Here is an 18,024-nt window from a genome sequence, read left to right as displayed (position 1 = left end):
CGCCGGAGACGACCGAAAACACTGTTCCGACGTCTGGTTCTTGCTGCTAGGGTTTCGCCTGAAACGCAGCGTTTCACTTGAGCGCTCTTGACCTTGCTTACGCGTGTTCGATTCCTGGCTTGTGTGTTTTTGAATTTCATTTGTTTTCTCCTTTCCATGCGTGTGTTCGATCCCTGGTAAATGCATTTTCTGAATTTTATTCAAATTTCATTTTCCCTCCATTGCCATGCATATTTCATTTTATTTCTTCAACTTTAAAAAATCATTAAAAATTGAAAAAATGTCCAAATTAATCCCAATTTTTTTTCATATTCTTGTTTTGATCTCTGGTTTTTTATAGAATTTATTTCATGATTTCTGGATTTTTAATGTGTGATTTTTGATTGAACCTTATGCCAAATTGATATGCTACATTCATTGCTTTGTGAAATGCTCATCTTTATTGATCTGAAATTTTGCATGCTTGATCCTCACATGTGATATGATTTTTGAGCTTTGGTTTGGGATTTTTATCATATGCTATCACTGTTTTGGACACATGAAGATATGTTGTGACAATTTGTGCCACATTTTTTGCCTTGCATTTGTGCATTTTTGATCACCTATCATTTGAACTCTTCTGGATCTGATTTTTTGCACATTGTTCTTTCATGACGTGATGAGTTCACATAAAAAGTTTCATAGCCATTGGATGAATTTCTGTTTTGATTTGGATTTTTCTAATTTGATTTTCCATTTTGTGCTCATTTGTTGGTCTTTGCTTTACATTGATCATTTGATGCCTTTGCCTTGTGAATTGATCTTGGTCCTTTTGAGGACATTTTATGACATGTTCGAACTTGCTTTGTGCAAAAGATTGAGTTCTGTTTTCATCATTTGATTTGGTTTTGAACCTAGTCTTTTTACTAGTGTTTGGTACATAAACTAATTGTGCTTTGTGTTTCAGGTTTGGACATTTAGCATTGATGTTTGGCTTGATCTCACTTTGTGAGATACAAATGCCTTTGAGTAATAATTCTTGCTGTTTTGTAGGTTCTAATTGATGCTCATTGCTTCACTTGAGTGCTTGAGCATTGTTCATTGAGTTGTAAATATTGGATGGTTTCACTGTCTATTTTCTTATTGGTTGTCTGAAATACTAATTGTTTAAGCTTTTGTATAGGTACATTAGTTGCTTGCTTTTAGCTCTTGCTTGAGCTTTGGATTGTGGTTGATACACCACTTAGGTAGCTACTCTCTTACTCCATGTAGTCTGGAAGTCCTGTCACCTTTTTGGTAGGCATTTTGGCTGAAGTCCTCCTTATGAGGCTCTGTTTGTGATTGTTTACATTTGTGCCAAAGACCTCAAAATGAGGCATGTTACTTGATAAGTCCTCCTAAGTGAAGAGGCAATTGACAGATAGAAGGGATTAGCAATCAATCCCCTGTTATTCAGTGTGTCTTTCATTATGCTCGCACTACGTGTTGATGCTTTTGAATAAACACCCAAGATCTTGTATAGTGTCTGTCAAGTGGAATAGGATCCCACATTCTGGATCCCCACGCTTTCTTTGTCATAAGCTCACCCAGGCCAGGGTTAAGAGCATGAGGTCTCATCCTCATTTCCATTTTCATCAGCTTCACCCTAACTCTCAATGTTAGTGGTTAAGAGCTACAAACTACACTTATACAGTTTGGCTTGTTTGTCGAGGTTGATATGACCCCTCTTGACTAAAGCCCACCTATTTGATTGAGCCCCTTGTATGTATGTAGTGTGTGATGCATTGCTTGCTTAATTGCTTTGCATGTGTTTGCTTTTGCTCATTTGTTTTGTTTTGAGGAGTTAGATATAAGTCCATCTATTGGCATTCTGTTTCCTGTTTTGTTTTGAGGAGTTAGATATAAGTCCATCTATTGGCATTCTGTTTCCTGTTTGTTTTGAGGAGTTAGATATAAGTCCATCTATTGGCATTCTGTTTCCAGTTTTGTTGTTAGGAGTTGGATGTAAGTCCATTGATTGACATTCTGTTTCCTCTTTCTGTGGTTCTCTTATGAGACTTGCTCATTGTTTATACCTTGTGTTGCCTTAATTCCAAAGGATGGGACTTACTTGGATCATCCATATGATCTCAAGAGAGCAACCCTACTTGTGATTGCATTCCTTTATTCCCACCTCTTGCATGCTTAACCTTGATCCTCTTTCATCCTTAACCCAAAACCAAAACTTTTTGTGCAAACATTTTCACTTGTTTTCAACATTAGAAACCTAGGCCTTATGCCTCTGATTTTCAAATTTTCTTTTCATAATACTCATTTTGAATTGAATCTTTAAATCAACTTTGACCATCTTTGTGCATACTTCTAATTGGTAAATTCAACTCACTTCCAATTGCTTTTGTGGTCCATATGTCCACTTCTTAATCAAATTTTTCATAACCTTTAGCCATTAGGTTTGAGTTATCTTTGTGGTAGATGTAATACTCACCTATGTCCTTAGTGATTGGACAATAAGTCTTCCATGCTTATTATAGGGCTAACCCCTCACTAGCATGTCGAAGCTATCCTCACATGGTGGACTTGTGGTTTTTCAGGTCGAGTTTTCTCCCTTTGATAACCAAAGACCTTAAGGCTTTTGGACCAATCAATCCACTCACTTGTTTTGAAATCTTTTACCCGAACTACGGGGTTTTGATCCTTATCTTTCATGAGAGGGTACGTAGGCAATGGGTTCATCCATCCAAACACAAAATGTAAATAAACTTGTATATTCTTTTCTCATCTCTTCAATTATGTTTGCAAAAAATAATTTCATAAACAATAACCTTTTGCAACAAGCGTGAAAAGGGCTCCCTAGGAGTACCTAGGATGTTGTGGGTGCCTAACACCTTCCCATGACATAACCAACCCCCTTACCCAGATCTCTGACCCTCTTTTACTAGTTTTGTTTGTAAAACTTTATAGGTTTTTGTTCGCTTTCTAACCATTCCTTTGGATAAATAGAAGTGCGGTGGCGACTCGACTTTGTATGATTTACCTTTGATTTAGTTAATATCTCCAATGGTAACGAATACACCGCTACAGAAAAGTGGCGACTCTGCTGGGGACAAGGATAAGTTTCCCTGGTGGGTTTTGCCAACTTTTCACACTTTGTTGTATTATATTGTTTATGACATATTTTTGTGCAATTTGGGATTACTGTATTGTTTGTAATACTTGAATTTCTTGATATATCAATTGCTTGCATTGCTTGGTGATCTTTGTGAGATGAGTTCTATACCCGAACTCGAATGCACCTTAGGATAGGAGAATGGCGTAGTCTCGTCGACTTGTGTGGAGTTATTCCTTAGCAAGTTGACTTGCGAGTCCATTCACTTGGTGGAGGTCATGTTGGGACAATAATGTCACACAAGTAAGTTGTGGTTAGACATTACTCTTTCCAATATGTGCCTTAGAAGCCAAGGACCTTAGTTTACCAAGCCCATATTGGCCTATTTTTAGGACGTAGTGCGGAGGTCGTTCAAAAGTAAGATTTGATACGATTGTTACGCGATATTACACTCATAAGAGTCTCTCTTGAGGATATTTTTTGAATACGAGTAGTCGTTTCTCCGATAATATCCGAAAGATGGGATGATGACTATGGGAACCTCTGGTAGAACATGGTCTGGCAGGTTTAAACCGTAGTACACTCCCTTTGGGTGGTTCTTAACCAAGACTCCATGCTCGTGACTCACAACAAACCCGTGATTCATGGTTGATCCGTTCATATGGCCTTAATATCAATGGAACTTGGGTGTTGATAAGGTGAAAACCATAATCCACCAAAATGGATGATTGATATTAAGGATAATATGAGCCATCCCATGACCTTTGCTTGGTGTGCTTTGTTTGATCCTTGAGTGTGATTGTTGCATTCATGCATTCATCTGCATCCATATCATTAGATAAAAAGAAAATTTTCAAGGAACTTAAGGGGTTTATTTGCAAAATTTTCAGACAAATGGAAAGACAAAGAAGGAATACAAAGAAGTACAGCTTCAGACAACCCGATCTGAAAGAGTTAAGGAATCTGACATCCTATGTACTAGATCCCTTGGGTTTCAAAGCTCGTTTTGGGAAACTTCTTCCTCTTCTGACTACTCAGGTTGATGAAGGGTTGATGAGTACGTTGGTGCAGTTTTATGATCCTCTGTACCGTTGCTTCTCTTTTCCGGACTTTCAGCTATTGCCTACCCTTGAGGAATATGCTTATCTGGTGGGTATACCGATTCTGGATCAGGTGTCGTTCAGTGGCTTGGAGAGTATTCCTACTTCTCAAGAGATAGCAGACTTGTTGCACATAGATGAATCTCTGGTTCGTGCTCATATGACTACCAAAGGTGGAATTCAAGGTCTCCCTTCTGAGTTCCTCATTGCTCAAGCTACTGTTTATGGGAAGGCCATGAGTGAGGATGCCTTTGAAGCCATATTTGTACTTCTCATCTATGGATTGGTATTGTTCCCCAACATCGACAAGTTTGTGGATGTGAACGCTATTAGGATCTTCTCTGCTCTTAATCCCGTTCCGACTCTGTTGGGTGATACCTATTTCTCTTTGCATCTGAGGAATGCAAAGGGTGGTGGCGCTATTGTGTGTTGTTTGCCTTTGTTGTATAAGTGGTTTATTTCTCACTTACCTCAGACGTTCGCCTTCAAGGAGAACAAGGGATGTCTACGGTGGTCTACGAGGCTTATGTCTCTCACTAATGATGTTATCTCTTGGTATAACCGTGTATACGATGGTGTGCAGATTATCGACTCTTGTGGTGAATTCTCCTATGTACCTCTTCTTGGTACATGTGGTGGGATTAGCTACAACCCTGTTTTAGCACGTCGTCAGCTTGGGTTCCCCCTAAAGGATAAACCTAATAACATTCTTTTAGAAGGTGTGTTCCTTCAGGAGGGTAAAGATCCCCAAGGCTTGAAGAGCAGAATGGTTCGCACTTGGCGCAAGGTCCATAAGAAAGGCAGGAATGAGTTGGGTCCTAAGAATTGCGTTGCTTTGGAGCCTTATACTGCTTGGGTAAGGAAGAGAGCATCTGAGTATCTCATGCCTTACGATTATCCGAGAGCTACACCTTTGGTTGCGGCTGGGCCTTCAACCCTCCCTAACCAAGGAGTAGAGGAGTTGAGAGACGAAGACCTTTCACGTGCCTGGATCCGTGAAAGGGAAGAGTTGCTTCAACAGATTAAGGAGAAAGATGCTATGATCGAGTTCCTCGAGCATCAGGTCATTGATGATCCTGACGATGCATGGACTTCTCTACTTCCTCAGTCTTCCAAGTTCTGGAAAAAGAGGTATGATCGACTCGCCAAAGAGAAGGTGGATATGGAAGCAGCCTACGAGAGAGAGGTGAAGAGGCTTCGTGCAGCTTATCTTCCGGTGTCCCGAGCTTCTAGGGATCCATAGGATGATTATTTTCCTTTTCTCTTGTAATGATTGACAATGTTGTACTTCTTTCTCAGATATATTTGATGAGATATTTCCATATGCAATAAAATGCTTAATATTTCCAAAAATTTGCAAATGAAACCCTAAAGTTCCCTTGAAATAAAAACAAATCATATGCACAAGCATTGCATGCATCATTCGCATAAGCAGGTGTTGTTCTCAGCCTCTGGTCTTGTGGTCTAACTCTGTGCTCTTCATTTATTTTGAAGACAAGCTGACTCATCGATACTACACCAGAGCCAACTCTTCCAGATTGATGGATCATCTAGAGCAAGAGAACCGTGAGCTCAAAGAGGAAGTCGCCAGACTGAGTGCTTTGATGGAATCGTTCTTGGCTTCCCAGAGCCAGTCTTCTCCGACGCCTTCAACTCCTCCCTAGAGGACAGTCATCTCTGAGATTGTTTCCTCAACTGTGCCTACTGCCAGTGCACATTTTGCAACAGCCATGCCAACCGGGTTTCCGTGGGGGATGCCTCCCAGCTTTATGCCTGATATTCCTGCTCCAACTTTTGCTTCTATGCCGGCATCTAGCCCGGTCCTTGCTGTTCCTCCTTCTGTCGTGCATACCGTTCCTAGGGTAGACGACACCATCTATCATTCTGAGCCGTTTGAGGGCCCAGATGTTCATGAGAAGATGGATGCTATGAATGATCAATTTCTTGAGCTGCGTAAGGAATTGAAAAAGCTTCGAGGAAAGGATCTCTTTGGCAAATCTGCTGCCGAGTTGTGTTTAGTTCCCGGTGTGAAAATTCCTGTGAAATTCAAGGTCCCTGACTTTGAAAAGTACAAGGGGAACACTTGCCCTCTCAGCCACCTGGTCATGTATGCCAGGAAAATGTCAACTCAGACAGATAATGATTAGTTACTCATTCATTATTTTCAGGACAGTCTGTCCAGTGCTGCACTGCGTTGGTATATGAGTTTGGACAGTGCGAACATCCATTCCTTCCATGATCTTGGCGAAGCCTTCGTCAAGCAGTACAAATACAACGTGGATATGGCTCCCGATCGGGATCAGTTGCGGGCCATGTCCCAGAAGGACAAGGAAACGTTCAAAGAGTACGCCCAGAGGTGGAGAGAGTTGGCAGCTCAGATTGTGCCTCCGCTAGAAGAGAAAGAAATGACCAAGATCTTTCTGAAGACCTTGAGTTCATTCTACTACGAGCGGATGATTTCTAGCGCTCCTTCTGACTTCACCGAGATGGTGAACATGGGGATGCTTCTAGAGGAAGGAGTCAGAGAAGGATGGCTGACCACAGATGAAGGCTCTTCTACCAAATGATATGGGGCATTTGCGAAGAAGAAAGATGGAGAGGCACATGCTGTGACCTCCCATGTGAAACGCAGAAGACCCTCTGTGAGGAGGAAGACCGTGCGTCCAGCCGGTAACCAGCACCAGGTGGCTCATATAGCACCTGTCTTCAGAGACAACCAATAGTATCATCAGCACAGCAATAATCAACAACCATCTCAGCAATATCAGTAACAACACCGTCCTCAACAGCAGGCCTACCAGCCTCGCAATAGTAATCAAGCCAGCACGAGTTATGAGAGGAAGAAGATCACTTTTGATCCGATTCCGATGTCATATGCAGAACTGTATCCCTCTTTGATAGAGAGGAATTTGATTACTCCGAGAGACCCGCCAGCTATACCTGTTAACCCTCAGTGGTGGTATAAGCCTGATTTGCATTGTGTCTATCATTCGGGTGCTCCCGGTCACGATATGGATAACTGCTTTCAGTTGAAGACTAAGGTTCAAGACCTTATGAGGTGCGGCATTTTGAGCTTTGAGGATGCAGGTCCTAATGTTAAGAAGAACCCATTGCCCGAGCATGGGAAGTCTGTCAACATGGTCCAGGGCTGCCCTGGCAAGTACAAGGTCAAATATGTCAGCCATATTCGACAATCATTGGTTGAGTTGCATCGTCTACTGTGTGATTACAGTCATCTGGAGCACGATCATGATAAATGTTGAATCTGCTTTGTTAACCGTTTGGGTTGTCGCCAGGTGCGCAAAGACCTTCAGCAATTGCTGGATGAAGGAGTCATTGAGATCCTTCAGAACAGGAATGTTGACGAAGATGAACTAGAAGTCAATGTGATTTCTCCGGTGTTTCGGATACCCGAGCCTATTATCATTAGATACGATGGTAGCAAGCAGAAGGTTTCTCCTTCACTGATTATCAAGCCTGCCGGTCCTGTGCCTTATTCTTCTGACAAGGCAATCCCATTCGGATACAACGCTGTCGCTGTAGAAGATGGGAAGGAGGTGACTCTGCCGTCCTCCTCTGTTGTGAGTATTACTGATGTCAGTGGGTTGACCCGTAGCGGTCATGTGTTTTCTGCACCTCCGAAGCCTCAGGCTGTTGCTGATTCTGTTGAGCGTCCGGTTGGGAATGCGGTGAATTCTCCGAACCCGACACTTGGTGTTAAACCCTCCTCCGTACAAAAGACTCCTACTTCTGTTGACCCTAGTGGCAATTTGAAAGAAGAATGTGATGAGATGCTGAAGCTCATCAAGAAGAGTGAGTACAGTGTTGTAGACCAACTTCTACAAACACCATCCAAGATTTCCGTGCTATCTTTGCTTCTGAATTCAGAACCGCATAGAGAGGCTCTGCAGAAAGTCTTGGATGTGGCATATGTCGATCACGATGTCACCATAGAACAGTTTGACAGCATTGTTGCAAACATTACTGCTTGTAACACTTTGTGTTTTTGTGACTCTGATCTCCCTGAGGAGGGAAGAGACCACAACTTGGCTTTACACATCTCTATGAATTTCAAAGACGATGCCATGTCCAACGTGCTGGTGGACACTGGGTCATCCCTGAATGTATTGCCAAAATCCACTCTCGCAAGATTGTCATTTCAAGGGCCTCCCATGAGGCAGAGTGGAGTTGTTGTGAAAGCTTTTGATGGGTCACGTAAGACTGTGATTGGGGAAGTTGACCTCCCAATCAAGATTGGACCAAGTGATTTCCAGATTACCTTCCAGGTTATGGATATCCACCCATCATATAGTTGTCTCTTAGGCAGACCATGGATTCACGAGGCTGGCGCTGTGACATCCACCCTACACCAGAAGCTGAAATTCGTGAAGAACAAGAAACTGGTAGTGGTAGGGGAGAAAAGGCTCTCCTGGTTAGCCACTTGTCTTCCTTCTCATACATAGACACTGAGGATGAAGTTGGAACTCCCTTCCAAGCTTTATCTATAGCCGAGCCTGTTGAGAAGAGAACTCCTTCATTTGTTTCCTATCGAGATGCGAAACTGGCCATTGAATATGGTGCAGTTGCTGGTCTAGGAAAGATGATTGAGCTTGAAGATAACAAGTCCCGGGCTGGCATTGGTTTTTCTTCTGGGGTCTTCAACGAGAAAGGGCTGTAAAAGAGTGGAGGTTTCATCCACACTGGTCAGGATGAGGAAGCTGCTGCTGTCTTGGAAGAGGATGCAGAGGATTCTGATAATTTTGTCATCCCTGGAGGGATCTGCAACAATTGGGTCGCTGTGGATGTTCCTACAGTCATTCATAAGTCAGAGTAATGATTCACTTTGTTTGAAAACCCTTCTCCCATGCCAAAAGGAGAAGTGATGACATTGTTGGCAACATAAATACAATGATGTTTTCATTCAATAAATTCATGCTAAATGTTTGTTTTTTCAATGATTTTCCATTTTTGCTTTTTTGCATGAAATTGGTGATCACAAAAAACCCTAAAACAAGAATAAAATCAATCTTTTCATTTGCATAATGATTGCCTTGTTTGATTTCTAAAAGCTTTTCATATCCAAAATCATTATGCAGGTTGATTTATAAACCCATTGAACATAATGATCCAACGCCATCTCCCAATTTTAAATTCCCTGTATTCGAGGCAGAGGAAGATGATGTTGAAGAGATTCCTGATGAGATTACCCGTCTTCTTGAGCATGAAGAGAAGATCATTCAGCCGCATCTTGAGAATCTGGAAACAGTCAACTTGGGGTCTGAGGATTGTGTTCGAATGGTGAAGATTGGGGAACTTCTTGAAGAGTCTGTTAAGAAGGGGTTGATCGAATTGCTATAAGAATATTCCGATATCTTTTCTTGGTCGTATGAAGACATGCCAAGTCTAGGTACAGATATTGTGCAACATTTCCTGCCTTTGAGGCCTGAGTGCGTGCCTGTGAAGCAGAAGCTCAGAAGAACTCATCCTGATATGGCAGTGAAGATCAAAGAGGAAGTTCAGAAGCAAATTGATGCGGGGTTTCTGGTGACTTCTACGTATCCTCAATGGGTGGCCAATATTGTGCCCGTGCCTAAGAAAGACGGAAAAGTCCGGATGTGTGTGGATTACCGTGATTTGAATAAAGCTAGTCCGAAAGATGACTTCCCTCTACCACACATTGATATGTTGGTAGACAATACAGCTAAATTCAATATCTTCACATTTATGGACGGATTTTCCGGATATAATCAGATCAAGATGGCACCTAAGGATATGGAGAAGACAACATTCATCACACCTTGGGGAACATTCTGTTATCGAGTGATGCCCTTCGGTTTGAAGAACGCCGGAGCCACGTATCAACGAGCTATGACTACCTTGTTTCATGATATGATGCACAAGGAGATCGAGGTCTATGTTGATGATATGATTGCTAAGTCACGAACGGAAGTTGAACATGTAGAGCATTTGTTGAAGCTTTTTCAGCGTTTGAGGAAGTTCAAGCTTCGTCTGAATCCCAACAAGTGTACATTTGGAGTCCGTTCTGGCAAGTTATTGGGCTTTATTGTCAGCGAGAGAGGTATTGAGGTTGATCCTGCAAAGGTCAAAGCAATACAAGAGATGCCTGCGCCCAAAACTGAAAAGCAAGTCCGAGGTTTTCTTGGCCGCTTGAATTATATTTCCAGATTTATATCCCACATGACTGCCACATGTGCGCCGTTATTCAAGCTCCTCCGGAAAGATCAGTCTCATGATTGGACCAAGAATTTCCAGAAAGCTTTCGATAGTATCAAAGAGTATCTGTCTGAACCTCCAATCCTGTCTCCGCCTGTAGAAGGAAGACCTTTGATCATGTATCTGACAGTTCTTGAAGACTCAATGGGTTGTGTCCTTTGTCAGCAAGACGAATTCGGAAAGAAAGAGTATGCTATTTACTACATGAGTAAGAAGTTCACAGATTGTGAGTCTCGATACTCAATGCTTGAGAAGACATGATGTGCTTTGGCTTGGCCCGCTAAGCGTTTGCGCCAGTATATGATAAATCATACAACTTGGTTGATATCCAGAATGGATCCGATCAAGTACATCTTTGAGAAGCCTGCTTTAACCGGGAGGATTGCCCGTTGGCAGATGTTGTTATCTAAGTATGATATCGAGTATCGAGCTCAGAAAGCTATTAAAGGTAGTATTTTGGCTGACCACTTGTCACATCAGCCGATTGAAGATCATCAGTCTGTTCAGTACGACTTCCCAGATGAGGAGATTCTGTATTTGAAGATGAAAGATTGTGATGAGCCTACACTCGATGAAGGACCAGAGCCTGGTTACAGATGGAGTATGGTATTTGATGGCGCTGTAAATCAGTATGGAAATGGTATTGGGGCAGTAATCATTACTCCTCAGGGCACACATATTCCTTTTACAGCAAGGCTAACTTTCAAATGCACGAATAATATGGCTGAGTATGAGGCTTGTATTATGGGATTGGAAGAATGCATTGATATAAGGATCAAGCATCTCGACGTTTATAGTGATTCGGCCCTCGTTGTCAATCAGATCAAGGGTGACTGGGAAACGAATCAGCCTGGTCTTATTCCCTATAGAGATTATGCGTGGAGGATTTCAACGTTCTTTACAGAAGTTGACTTCCATCATATTCCTCGAGAGGATAATCGGATGGCAGATGCTCTTGCTACGCTTGCTTCAATGATTGTGGTTAAGTATTGGAATGAAGTTCCCAATATCACCGTGATGCGCTTGGATAGACCAGCTCACGTGTTTGTAGTTGAAGAAGCGAAAGATGATAAGCCATGGTATTATGACATCAAGTGTTTCCTCCAGAACCAAGTCTACCCGCCTGGGGCATCTATGAAAGATAGGAAAACTTTGAGAAGACTGTCAGGTAGTTTCTACCTCAGTGGCGAAGTGCTTTACAAGAGAAATTTTGACATGGTTCTGCTCAGATGCGTGGATAGACACGAAGCAGACTTGTTGATGACTGAGGTCCATGAGGGTTCATTTGGTACTCATTCCAATGGACATGCCATGGCTAGAAAGATGTTGAGAGCAGGCTACTATTGGCTGACAATGGAGTCTGACTGCTGCAAATACGTGAAAAAATGCCACAAATGTCAGATTTATGCGGATAAGATTCATATTCCTCCGACACTTCTGAATGTGATTTCATCACCATGTCCTTTCTCCATGTGGGGAATTGACATGATTGGCATGATCGAGCCGAAAGCGTCCAATGGACACAGGTTTATTCTTGTAGCAATTGATTACTTCACTAAGTGGGTTGAAGCTGCATCATACGCTAACGTGACCAGGCAGGTGGTCGTAAAGTTTATCAAAAATCAACTCATATGCCGTTATGGTGTGCCAGATAAGATCATTACTGATAATGGATCTAATCTGAATAACAAGATGATGGAAGAGCTGTGTAGCGAATTCAAGATTGCACATCATAATTCTTCTCCTTACAGACCCAAGATGAATGGGGCTGTTGAAGCTGCTAATAAGAATATCAAGAGGATTATCCAGAAGATGGTTATCACGTACAAAGATTGGCATGAGATGCTGCCATTTGCTTTGCATGGATATCGTACATCCGTCCGCACTTCAACAGGGGCAACCCCTTTCTCTCTTGTTTACGGCATGGAGGTTGTACTCCCAGTAGAGGTGGAGATCCCATCAATGAGAGTCTTGATGGAGGCCAAGTTGACTGATGCTGAATGGGTTCAGAGTCGTTACGGCCAACTGAATTTGATCGAAGAGAAGAGATTGACTGCCATGTGTCATGGTCAGTTATATCAGCAGAGAATGAAGAAAGCATTCGATAAGAAGGTCAAGCCTCGAGTGTTCCGAGAAGGTGACCTTGTGCTCAAGAAAGTCTTGTCTTTCGCGCTCGATTCCAGGGGCAAGTGGACTCCAAACTACGAGGATCCATATGTTGTTAAGAGAGCCTTTTCAGGCGGTGCTTTAATACTTACAACTATGGATGGGGAGGATTTCACTCGTCCTGTGAATTCAGATGCAGTCAAGAAATACTTTGCCTAAAAAGAAAAACAGAATAGCTCGCTAAGTTGAAAACCCGAAAGATCAGCTTAGGCAAAAATGAGCGTCTCGGTGGATTAAACCCGAAAGGGCGATTCAGGCAAAAGTTAGAGACATGAAAAAAAACGAATATTTGCATCCCGCTAGATTGAGTACCTCATCCTGGGGCAATCTATGTAAAAAATAGGGATTTGGCAAGTAACTGCATCTTGACAAGACTGTGTTCTACATCTGTCATCCGTCAAAGATTCTTGTTCATTCGTCGTCAACTGAAGCTTCAAATACATCGAATCCGGAATTGGTGGAGAAATGGTCATTATGTTCAATGTAGCCCTTTTCCAATATATATCACCAATTTCAAACTTGTAAAAATCTATGGAGTCTTGCCCTTTGCAGGCTACCATTCCATCAAATAAATTTGAGCCTTTATCCAATTATTTGCACTCTGATTTGTTTCTATTCAACAAATGTTTCGCATGTTTTAATTGATAAAATGTCATTGTTTTAAGCAAAAAAACTTTTCACAAATTTGTTTTTAAACAAAGTGAACATTCACGATGATAAAGAGATACTTAAGAGATCCTCAGTGCTCTCCCAAAGGTGGCATGATTCCCAACAGGGTAAGACATTTGTTCATATCCCTGGCTTTTGATTGTATCCTTTTCCTCTTGAACTTTCTGTAGTTTTTCTCTCGAGCAGGGTGCCTTTCTGGGCTTCTTCCCCTACCAAGTGTTGGGAGGATTCATCCCTTTTCACTTCAGCAGAGCAGTAATTTTCTCTCCTCGGACGTGTTATCTCTGGAAGATTTGTTTTGGTGGTTAATCCCCAGATCTCCTTCATTTCCTCAGATAGATCCCCAACGGTGTTGTTGGTGTGTTGGATCTTATCTTTGATGGTGTTATCCCCTTCGGAGATATTGTTGTTCCCTGGTATCTATGATCCACAACAGAGTTTTTGGTGGTCGATTTTATAATTCATCCCCAAGTAGAGTTGTTGGTATGGTGGATCTTACCTTTGTTGACAGTGTTCCCCGACCAGTGTTGCTTCTCTGGCAGATTCTACTTGTGCATTTTGAGCACCCTTCCCTAGCTGAGATTGATGGTTTATCCCGATCTTGTCTCCTCAGCAGGTGTGATCTCCTTGGTGAGTTTGGTATCTTGGTGGTTGATCCCCAGATTTCTTCTTGTATCCCTCAAGTGGATTCCCCAGTAGAGTTGCTGTTGGATTCCCCAATAGAGTTGCTGTTGGATTTCCCAGTAGAGTTGCTGTTGTGGCAGTTTCTGCCGGTGCATATACTCTTTTCCCTAGCCGGATTGTTTGATGATTCATCTCCTCAAAGATTTTGTGATTTTCCTGATATCTCTGTTCTCCTGTGAAGTCTTTGCTTCCTAGCATCTGGATCTCCAGCAGTATGGATACGCTCCATCGGAGTTTCTGGCTTTCTCTCTTGAGATGTAGTACCAGGCGTTTGATTCCTGGGCATGTTTGTGTTAGATATGTCTGTTTGTCAGCATTCATCATACATAAACCACGCATATACATGCATAATTTTAACATACAGATATTCATGTTGCAATTTTTGCCATATATCTATTGTTTGTTATCTCCTGCTATCCGGTGGTATAACTCCCAAGGCAGGTGGGTGTGTCTGATCCCTTCAATATAGAGTCAGCCTCTTAAGCAGAAAGTGTTTATCATTCCTGCCATTTCCCCACTGAGTTATATCCTCGTGGATGACGGTTGCTTCCGTTTCCTCCCAACACATATATTGGGATGGATTTCCCTATTGAGTTATATCCTCATTAGGATGAGTCTTGATTCAGTTTGCCTTCTTGGTTTGATCCTGAATTGGCCGTTTGTGACTGTCTCGGGTGTTCCCCAGTAAGGTCACCAATTTTATTCATCTTATCCTCAGTGGATTTTTGTGGCTCTCTACCCACTAACCGATAGTTGTAAGTCCTATTTCTGTGGTTTTCTACCCAGTTTTCGGTAGTTGTAAATCCTACTTTCATACCCTAGCAGAGGTAACCTTTGTGGTTCATTCTGGTTGATGGCGGATTTTGTGGTCTTCTACCCAGTATTCGGTAGTCGTAATTCCTATTGTTTCTCCCTCCCCATCGGAGTCTATGCTTCCCCGCGGTATAAATGAATAACTGCTCAGTAACCGGCAATCATTCATCTTGTCCCCAGCGGAGCTTGCGATTTTCTACCCAGTACTCGGTAGTTGTAAACCCTATCCTTATCCTCAGCTGAGTCTTTGGTCTTCTACCCAGCATTCGGTAGTTGTAAACCCTAGCTTTTCCCCTTGCAGAGTTAACCTTGTTGTTCATCCCAACCGATGACGGTTACTCTTCTGTGGTTTTCTGCCCAGTATTCGGTAGATGTAATCCCCTCTTTGATGGTTATCATTATTCAGTATTCGGTTTTGATTTTCCCTCCTTTCGTGGATAATTGCTCTGAGTAAGCAATTTTATCCTCAGCGGGTCCTCTTTCATTTACAGTTTGTCGGTGATGTTTATTGTTCCCTTTGATCGGTCATCATTATATACCTAGTTTTGGTATCCCGATGCCTTTCTTTTCGGTTGATTTATCCTTTATTAACCCAGTAACCGGTTATGGATAATCTTCCATGCGAGTGTATTATCTATGTTTTGACGGTAATAGATAATATATCTCATGCACTCTTCGGTCGAAGCCTTTTGTGTTTCCCAAGTTGAGTAAGATTCGCGTCCCTTTGTGGAATCGAATATTTCTACCCCTTTTTGAGTATATCTCCCAGTAACCGGTGATATGTCTCCTGGATAATTGCCGTATGCCTGCAATTTATCCCCTGTGAGTCATCTCTCATGTATCCTTTGTTGATAATGATTGTTTCTCCCCTGGATTGATCATCATTATATACCCAATAACCGGTATCCCGATGTCCTTTCTTTTTTCGATCGGTCACCTATTATATACCCAGTAACCGGTATCTCTGGTGTCTCTTCCATGCGAGTATATTATCTACGTTCTAACGGTGATAGATAATATATCTCATGCGCTCTTTGGTCGGAGTCTTTTGTTCTTCTTCCAATTGAGTAAGATTCGTATTCCTTTTGTGGAATCGAATGTCCATCCTATAAACAAGTCTGCTTTTCCAGCTTTCTTCAGGATGATGAGTGTTTTGGCACACAAACCAATTCACGTTTCGGTCGATTTATCCTTTGTTAACCTACAACCCGGTTGTGGATAATCTTCCATGCGAGTATATTATCTACGTTTTGACGGCAACAGATAATATATCTCATGCACTCTTCTGTCCTTCCCCAGTCGAGTAAGATTCATATTCCTTTTGTGGAATCGAATGTCCATCCTATAAACAAGTCTGCTTTTCCAGCTTTCTTCAGGATGATGAGTGTTTTGGCACACACACCAATTCACGCCTTGGTCGGTCACCTATTATATACCCAATAACCGGTATCCCCGGTGTTCCTTCCTTTCTGCTCCCTATTATGACCTCGGTCCCCTGTGGAGTCAGATTTTCCTGAGTCGAAACATACCTTTTTCAGGTCTTCCTCAGATGATTTGGTTGATTGATATCTCTCACCCGTATACCGGTCTTAGATATTCATTCTTCCTTGAGCTTGTTGCCCACTAACCGGTAACACCTCATCCTTTTGCTTCCCCTAGAGAGTCTCTTAGATTTCCCCAGCGGAGTTTCCGTTGTGATTCGCCTTTTGTTGTGTTGGCATATTCCCCAATACATGCATTTTCCTCGGCAGAGTTGTCTTGTCAACTCTTTCCCCAACCCGAGTCCGGATTTTTATCCGAAGTATCCTTTGTGGATAGTTTGCTGTGTTGGCGTATTCCCCAGCACATGCATCTTTGAGTCGGCTTGAGTCTTTCCATCGGATGTGTTTCCCTTTGGAAAACTCTTTTCTCCAGTTTCAAGTCGTGTCCTGCTCACGCATTTTTCTTTTTCTTATCCCCATAAGAGTCCCGTTAGAGTCTCTGTTTCATCAGTGAGTGTATTACTCCTATGGATTTTCAATTTCTTCTGATTTCTTTTCTTCTTTGTGGACACATATCCCCACAGAGATAGTTTGTTTTGCATACATACATTTGCATCATGAGGTCTCTCAGGGACCAAAATTTGTCTCTTTGTTATTATTTAAGCCCATTCTACCTCGTCGAGACGAAGATTTTAACCTTCATTTCTCCGGCTAGAATGATCTTAAATAGGGGCATCTGTAAGACACTAATTTTATCCCTAAGATCCCTCATGGCATCATAAGCATTGCATTGCATAGCCTCAAGGATCTTTGAGCATCTTGGTTTCCTTTCCCTTTGGGTTGGGATCTCCTGTGAGTGGTTTGAGATCACCAGGCATGCTTGCACTATATATCATTGCTTTTCTTGTTTTAATCACTAACCAAAAGCACAAAAATATGTCATCTAACATTTTGTTTTGCAGTCTAAGCAAGCACAGGTTCAACAATTCAAGAGCATCCATTGTGCAAGAGCTGAGATATTTTCCTTGAGAGGAGGACCATATGGTATTATATTTAGCTTATATGAGCTAGGGTTTCATTTTGAAGCAAATTCCCCAAGTGGTAAAGGCTCAAGTTCATCAAGGCATGTCAAGGTCATCTGAGGACCAAATAATCAACTGTGTAGTCAACTGAGGGCTTTGAGGTGATATAAAAGCTAAACCCTAACTGCATTGAAGAAAAAGAACAGAATTGAGATCAAATTTTCCATTCCCTCCGTTTTTTCTCTCTCTTCGAATCTCTCTATTCTCCACACAAACCTTCAATTTCTTTGCACATTCATGATCCTGGAAGGATTCTGAGCAAGATCCAACCACTGGTTTGAAGAATTGAGCAAGAATTCAAGCTACACAAGTACATTCACATGGAGATGGAAGCTTGAAATTGAGCAAGATCTGAGAGATTTCAACTGTGCATTTTGGCTTAAAGCTTCATAGGAGGATTATTGGAGAAGATCTGGAGAGTTTGGAGGCTTGAAGATACGATTTCAGTGCACTGCATCTCAAGAAGGTGAAAATTTCGTCCTCTTCTTTTGCTATTTTCTTGCCATGATTGTGTAGATCTTGTTATGTTGAGCTCAATGATATGTTTAAATTTGAATTTGGCTGAGAAATGAACATGATATGTTGAATTAAAGTTTTGAGATCCAAAATGTTTTGCTTCAATCCGTGAATTCTAGGATGATTTAAGTTGATTTGATGTGATATCCATGATCTACATTGCAAGAGATTTCGATCCATATAAAATTTGTAGG

This window comes from Lathyrus oleraceus, chromosome 7, assembly GCF_024323335.1.
Source record: "Lathyrus oleraceus cultivar Zhongwan6 chromosome 7, CAAS_Psat_ZW6_1.0, whole genome shotgun sequence".
Taxonomy (NCBI): domain Eukaryota; kingdom Viridiplantae; phylum Streptophyta; class Magnoliopsida; order Fabales; family Fabaceae; genus Lathyrus; species Lathyrus oleraceus.
The sequence above is the reverse complement of the archived record's forward strand: the minus strand, read 5'-3'. Positions refer to the sequence as shown.